Source organism: Magnolia sinica, unplaced genomic scaffold (genome assembly GCF_029962835.1).
Source record: "Magnolia sinica isolate HGM2019 unplaced genomic scaffold, MsV1 ctg119, whole genome shotgun sequence".
Lineage (NCBI taxonomy): Eukaryota > Viridiplantae > Streptophyta > Magnoliopsida > Magnoliales > Magnoliaceae > Magnolia > Magnolia sinica.
The window spans coordinates 17,995-25,442 of NW_026682763.1; the positions used below are offsets into that span (position 1 = coordinate 17,995).

A 7,448-nucleotide genomic window follows, 5' to 3' on the forward strand; every position below is an offset into this window, starting at 1 on the left:
AAATTGAACGTCTACCATTAAAACACCTCTGGGTCACGGAAGTTTTGGATCAATATGAAATTTGTTTTTCCTCTTCATTCATGTCTTTGTGACATTATGAACAGATTGGATGGAAAATAAACGTTACGGTGGTCCCTATGAAGGTTTCAACGGTGTACATCAATCTTCCCGCAGTTTTGTGTGGTGGGGTCCACTAAAGCTTTGGATCTGCCTCATTCTCTACGTAATGCCTTAAAATAATATCTCCAAATGAATGGACGTTGTGGATACAACATGTACATCTTAGTAGGGTCCACGGAACTTGATGACGTGTAGCGAGTGTCCCTACGGCAGTATCTAATCCGGGTCCGGTTTTTACGCGGAAAGCACGTTGCGTACTGAGTTATACGCTCTAACCGTATAGAGTAAACTCTAGTAGGCCCACCGTGAATGCATCTAGTCCATCCACACCGTCCATCCGTTTTTTCATATTATTTTAGGGGTTGAGACCAAAATTTAAGCATACCCAAAGATCAAGTGGACCATACCATTGGAAACAGTTGGAATAACACTTCCACCATCGAAACATTTCTTGGGCCCACAGTGATGTTTATTTGTCATCCAACCTGTTCATGAGATCACACAGACATGGATGAAGGGAAAACACAAATACAAGCTTGATCCAAAACTTCCGTGGCCCCCAAGAAATTTTCAACAGTAGATGTTCAATTCACACTATTTCCCATTATGTGTTCCACTTGAGGTTTGGATATAGTTCATTTCTAGGCTCAAGCCCAAAATTTATCTATTAAAATGGTTGGACGGAGTGGATAAAATACATAAATTATGGTGGACCCACAGAGTTTACACAGCACGCTTAACCTATTGAGTTACTCGGTACGCAATCGGCTCTTCCTTTTAACATAAGTGGTGTGTGAACGTCACCAAGTTCTGTGGACCCCACCATGATGTATGTGTTATATCCACATGGTCCATCCAATTAGCGAGACCATTTTAGGTAGTGAACCCAAAAATGAGGTAGATCCAAAGCTAGGGTGGACCACACTGCCAAGGCAATGGGGACAATGATTCCTACCGTTGAAACCTTCCTAGGCGCCATGGCCCACAGTGGTGCTTATTTGTCATCCAAGTCGTTCATAAGATCACACGGGGATGGATGAAAGTAAGATACAAAAATGACGTGGATCCAAAACTTTTGTGGCCCTAATAATTTTTCAATGGTAGGCATGTTCAATTCACATTGTTTCCTGTGGTGTGGTCCATTAGAGCATTGGATATGCTTCATCTTTGGGATCAAGCCTTAAAATTATCTTGTAAAATGGATGGATGGGGTGGATAAAATACATAAATCACAATGGGCTCCACACAGTGATAAGCGTACTGATTTATAGGGTGCGCGCGTGTCACTTGTTTGTATCCGTGGATTGATGGGTCAATGTTATGTGGGGCCATCATAATGATAAATATTTTATCAATGTTGTCCATTTATTTTGATAGATAATTTTAAGGCACGAGTCTAAAATGAGACAGATCTGCATGACTGCATCTCAGGTGGACCACACTAAAGGAAACAGTGGCGATTAAATGCTCACCATTAAAAACTTCATAGGCCATTGTAATGGTTTTTTTTTTCTTGCCATCCAACCTCATGATTAGGTTACACAGATCTTGATGAAGCGAAAACATTGTTTAGATTATGTTAAAATTTGCCACATGTACCATTTTCAAATGTTAGGTATCAAGCGTCATACACAGCCAAAGTATCAAATACCACACTGATTGGATAATCTAATCCATCCTTGATTTGGCATCTTTGAGTTCATTTACTTTTACATGTCTTAATTATTGTATACCAGCTGCATTTGTATTATATAAACTAATTTTGGTTACTATTTAAGTGATTTCTTATGACAACGCATACTTTTTGGCCCCCATTAAATGAAAATTTCTAATTTAATGCATTCTTTTTGCAAAATTTTCATTCCTAAATATGTAAATATGTGTATTTAGGCATGTCCTGAAGTTTCACCGAAAAATTCCATCATTTTCCCCTTTTTCCTTGCATTTCCGGTTATCGGCGATATTATCGGCGATAACGATATTATATCTTTATCTCCGGCCAGCGAAACTTGTAGCGATACCGACAACTCGAACACTGTTCCTACCCTTTATAAGCAGTGCCTCAAAAGATATCCCCGTGTCGACGTTAAGCTATCTCATAGCCTTCCCTTGAAGGGCTGAGATAACGGTGTCGACACTCAGGGTTTTATTCGTGGAGCACATTGTGTCCTTGAATGACTTATACGATGCCAAAAGAGAATTCAGCAACATACAAGCTTATTCTTCATCTTTCATCACTTCATCCATATCCAGTAATTTGCAAACCAATTTATTAAAGTTGCTGTTGTGAGCCTCCAGATCTCCACCTTCTGCCATCTTGAAGTTATACCACTGCCGCTTCAAGTATAAGTGATTTTTAGAAGATTTTTTCGCATAGACATCCTCTAACTTTGCCCATAACTTAGCTCCAGTTTTCTCCCTCATGACATTGTAGAGAACCTCATCCGTAAGACATAAATGGATCAATGATAAAGCCTTCTTATCAAGAGTATTCCATTCATCATTAATCATAGTAGACTTTCGCTCCTCAAGAGCACCATCTTCGCCTTGCTTGATTAAGGAACTAATCATCTTGATCTTCCATAAATCAAAATTATTTTTCCTCGAGTACTTCTCAATATTATACCTAGTGCTTCCCATTAATGCTAATCCCTCAAATTTAGATCTGTGCCCCAACGAATGCTTTGTTATCACTTGTTGGGATTTGTGTTGCGGAATCACACAGATCAAGATCTAGGATAGTAATCCAAGAGCAACAAGCAATCACAAGAGAACACAAAGATTTAATGTGGAAAACCCTTGCGGGAAAAAACCATGGCACAAAGCGACAAAATTCTACTATGAAAGCATAAATTACAAAACGAAATGACTTAACCGATTCGAACAACCTCGAATCTCACCCTTGCTACACCCTTTAGAAACCCTAAAACCCTTTAGGAACCCTTGGAACCCCTTTAGGAAGCCTTAGCATACCTTAGAATAGCCTTAGGGACCGCTATTTATAGCTTAGGAAACTCCCCTTCCGCATCGTTGCGAAACTCCCTCAAATTTACAGTCCTGACAAAATCTGCGCAGAATCTACGTAACCCTCGACTAGTTGAAGGAGGGCTTCACTGGTCAAGCGGACCCTCGACCGGTCGATCAAGCCCCTTGACTGATCGAGCAGCGCGGAATAGTAAAATCAATGGCCTCTGGACTTCGAGTCGAGCGGGCCTCGACTGGTCGAGCAGCCCCCTCGACCGGTCGAGCAGTCCACTCGACCGATCGAGTAACACATTTACAAATTTAAGACATCAATTTTCAACACTTTCTTAATTGCTATAGGAGTTAGGACTTAGGGTGAGAATTAGGTTTTATGTGGTTCATGCCTAAGTGGGTAAGGGACCATACATTGAGACTTCTGAGCAAAGGAGGTTTGGTCGACAGGCTCGCAATCCATCGATTAGTTAGAAAACACCTAAAATACTCCTAAAACATCATATGAAAATACGGTTAAAACTGAACAATACTTTGATGAGAATCCTATGCATAACACACCATCAGTTATGATAGTGCGTGATGAGAATGAGGCACACCAAGTTCCACCTGTTCGGACCTTGCGTGATTATACACAACCAGCAACAACAAGTACCCCCTCCTGCATGATTTACCCAACCAATGAAGGAAATGTGGACTTTAAACCAGGGGTGATCCAATTACTCCCTAAATTGTGGACTTGATTCAGAAAGTCCATACTCGCATAAAAAAGAGTTCAAAGGAATTATCGCAACCACACACTTTAACAGCATTCCTCCTGGTGTGATTAGACTAAAGTTATTTCCATTCTCTCTCATAGAGAAGGCCAAAGCATGGCTTCACTCCTTATGACCGAGATCTATTGGCACATGGGTCGAGATAACCCGAGAGTTCCTTAAAAGTTCTTCCCAGCTCATAAAACCAACACTCTCAGGGGTGAGATTATGAAATTCTCCCAAAAAGGAGATGAAAACTTTTTTCCAGTGTTGGGAATGGTTTAAGGATTTACTTCTCACTTGCCTACACCATAGCTATGAGATTTGGTAGGTGATTAGCTTTTTTATGATGGACTAAGCTCAAAGATGCATTAATTCATAAAGATGATGTGTAAGGAAGAATTTATGAGCAAGGATCCAGATGATGCTTGTGATTACCTTGACATGCTAGCTGAAAACACCCAATCATGGGACACATCCAACCAAGCTAGTAATCCCATGGTAATACCAAAAGGGAAGGGAATAAACATGCTCAAAGAGGAGGATAATGTTAGTGCAAGGTTGGCAGATCTCACAATGAAGATTGAGGCCTTGTAACTTAGGAAGGAAGCAATTCAACCCATTGAGGCCATTCAAACCGTATATGGTATTTGCGAGAGCGATGCTCAAATAACTTAGGATTGTCCTATAATCCCTACTTTTCAGAAGGTGTTGCATACTCAAGTGAATGCTATGAACGTGTATTAACACCCCTTCAGTGCACCAAATTCTAACACGTACACTCCCGATTGGCGGAATTATCCGAATTTCAATTTGAGGAATGGACTAATTGCAAATGCACCCAATAATATTCAAGGGCTATGTACTGGACCCCCACCGAAGAGAATCCTTGAGGATACATTGAATGCATTCATACAAAGGAAAACACAAGCTATCAATGAACTTAAAACTTCGGTTGCAAGAATTGAGACACAACTAAATTTTAGGGAGAAATGGACCTTTTCAACCCAAACCTCAGCCTAAGGGACAATTCAAGATAAGTGATCCCAATTCTTCAGCCCAATATGTGGAACATATTAAATCCATCATCACCCTGAGAAGTGGCAAAGAAATTAACAAGGAGATTCCTAAGAAGGTTGAGAAACCTGAGGAATCCAAAGATTCAAATGATGATGGTGAAACTAGCTATGCTCCATATGACAAAGAGCCAGAGCATGAGCCTATGCCTATGACCCCATTTCCCCAACGTCTTGCCTCATCAAAACGACTAAGTGGAAATATCTTCATTTGTGTTGAATTTTTGAACTTTTGACCTAAAAAAATTTCAAATTTTTTTAATTTTTTTTAAAAAATTTTTCTAAGAATTTAAGTGATTTAGAAGATAATCTAGATATTATAATGATAAGATACATTTCAAAGTTAAGTCCGAAGTTATTAATCTTTAATTGAAAATTTAAACATTTATTAAGCCATGTAACTCACATGTCATATCTAGCTCACATTATTAAAGTCTTAAGTTTGATACTAAATTGTTAACTTGATTATTATTGATAATGATATGAACCAAACTTGGGGAATTTGTTCATCATGTTCAATAAAAAGAAGTGGAAACAAATAAAAATAAAAAAATAATACCAATCTAAAAAAAATAGTTGTCGTCGAAAAGGGCTACCGATTAAAATTACATGAAAATTCAAAGAAAGAGAATTTTGAATGGATAGAAAGAAGAAAAAGCTTGATAATAGTGTGAAAGTCGTCGATGTAAAAATTGAAAGATGGATGAGTAGAGTGTTGAACTTTAAGACAAGTTTTGGTTTAAGCTTTGATTTTCCTAAATACTCTTTTGATTATCAATGTTATTATGAAAGTAGATAAATGAACTTTTGTTTGTGATAAGTCTAGATTTTATTGTGCACCCATGGAACTTAATGTTTAGAAATTTTCTAATTATAAATTAATGTTTTGAACTTAATTAGGATATTTACCATGTACTAGAGTTTAGGTGGAAGTGCTCTCCATTAATGTGCTTTGGATTTATATAATTTGGATTATTTTTAGAATTATTTGAATTTATAGGAAATTATTCATTTGATTTTGAGATATCATTCGCGTGTTTTGCTTAGGACTAGCAAAATGCTAGTTGGGGTGTGTGACAACTCCTAAATATTGAATATTTATCCTCTCAATTACATTAGCTTTCCTTATATTTAAGTGCTAAATTAATTCATTAATATATGTTTTCTACATGCGAGGAGATTTTAGACCTAAAGAAAAATATATACTTAAAAGGATAAATTAAAGCTCAAAAAGAGATCAAGCTGAAGGTGATGAAGAATTGGAGATTTGGAGAACAATATAGAAGATTTCAAGTGCTAAATATCCAAGAAAATCAAGCACAAAGGATGGAGAAAAGACCGGAAAAATTATGCAGTGCATTAACAGAAATAACAGACTACTCAGTCCCACCTGAGGTTGGCTCGGTCCAACCAAATGTGCACAGAGCAGTCCAACAATGACTGTGATTTTCAGAGTTAATTCGGCCTGACACTTGGGTCCTACCGAATGTACATTCAATGCCACCGAAGGGAGGTTTAGTGTGACCTAAAGGAGATAGACTTCAAAAGAAATTTAAGAAAATTCGGTTATGACCGAGAGACCCATTCGGTGTCACCGAAGTGATGTTCGGTGTGACTAAAGGCTACAGTCAGTGCAACTGAAGCGTAACAAAAGTTTGGAATTTTGAAGTTAGTTCCAAGTCGGTATGAGTTTTTCCTATTCAAATGGGTGTTTTAGGCTTTCCTAAGTATGAATTAAGGCTTGGAAGAAAGAACTAGGGGTGGAGGAGCTTCCACGGAGTCGTCCTTCTTTTTCAATCCTTCAATTCTATAGTTTGTCGTTTATGTTTTACTTTTGTTTTTTGTTATAAGATATTAGCCATGCTAAGCTAATCTCTTAGCTAAGGCTAAGGAATAAAGCTTATAGTTGAATTACAATATTTAGTTTCTTTAATTCAATAACATTGGTTTGAATGATGATAGTAGATTGAAATAGATTTGGTTTACTTTGAAGTTTTTGAGTTGTTTATTTCTAAATTCGTTATGCACTGTGGGTACAATGAATGCTTTGATTTAACAATTGTTTAACCTGGATTAAAGACTGATTCAATCTGTATAATTGATTGGTCCATTGTCGCCTAAGGGTGCCTTGAATGCTTTTAATTCCTTGCAATTGAGATTCGAGTGCTTCATGAGAGAATTGTTTAATCGAAATTATATCTTTTTGGTGTTGATGATTGGTTTAATAGAATTATCTTCTGATTGGATAAGATGGGACTTCGATTCTAATTAAGTTATAAGAATTGAATCAATAAATAAGATATTATGATTGTTATGAGTGGATTCCTGGTTCTATAGTCTTTTATTTATTATTTTAAACCCTTTTTACCTATTAGTTGGATTAAAACCCATACAACCCATTACCTTTAGATTAATTCTAGGCTGTGTTCCCCATTCCCCGAGTATTTGATCTCAATCTCACTGAGTAAAACTACATCGTAACCCCACACTTGGGGTTGTCAACCCTTGGGTTTGATTAATA

At 37.5% G+C, this 7,448-nt stretch overlaps 1 non-coding gene across 1 annotated transcript; it reads right to left on the reverse strand.

The window, feature by feature from the left end:
• Window positions 1–4,061: 4,061 nt before the first annotated feature.
• LOC131236023 (small nucleolar RNA R71) lies at window positions 4,062–4,169 on the reverse strand. The gene has a single exon (XR_009166492.1). It is a non-coding gene; the product is annotated as a small nucleolar RNA R71 (small nucleolar RNA).
• Window positions 4,170–7,448: the final 3,279 nt, after the last annotated feature.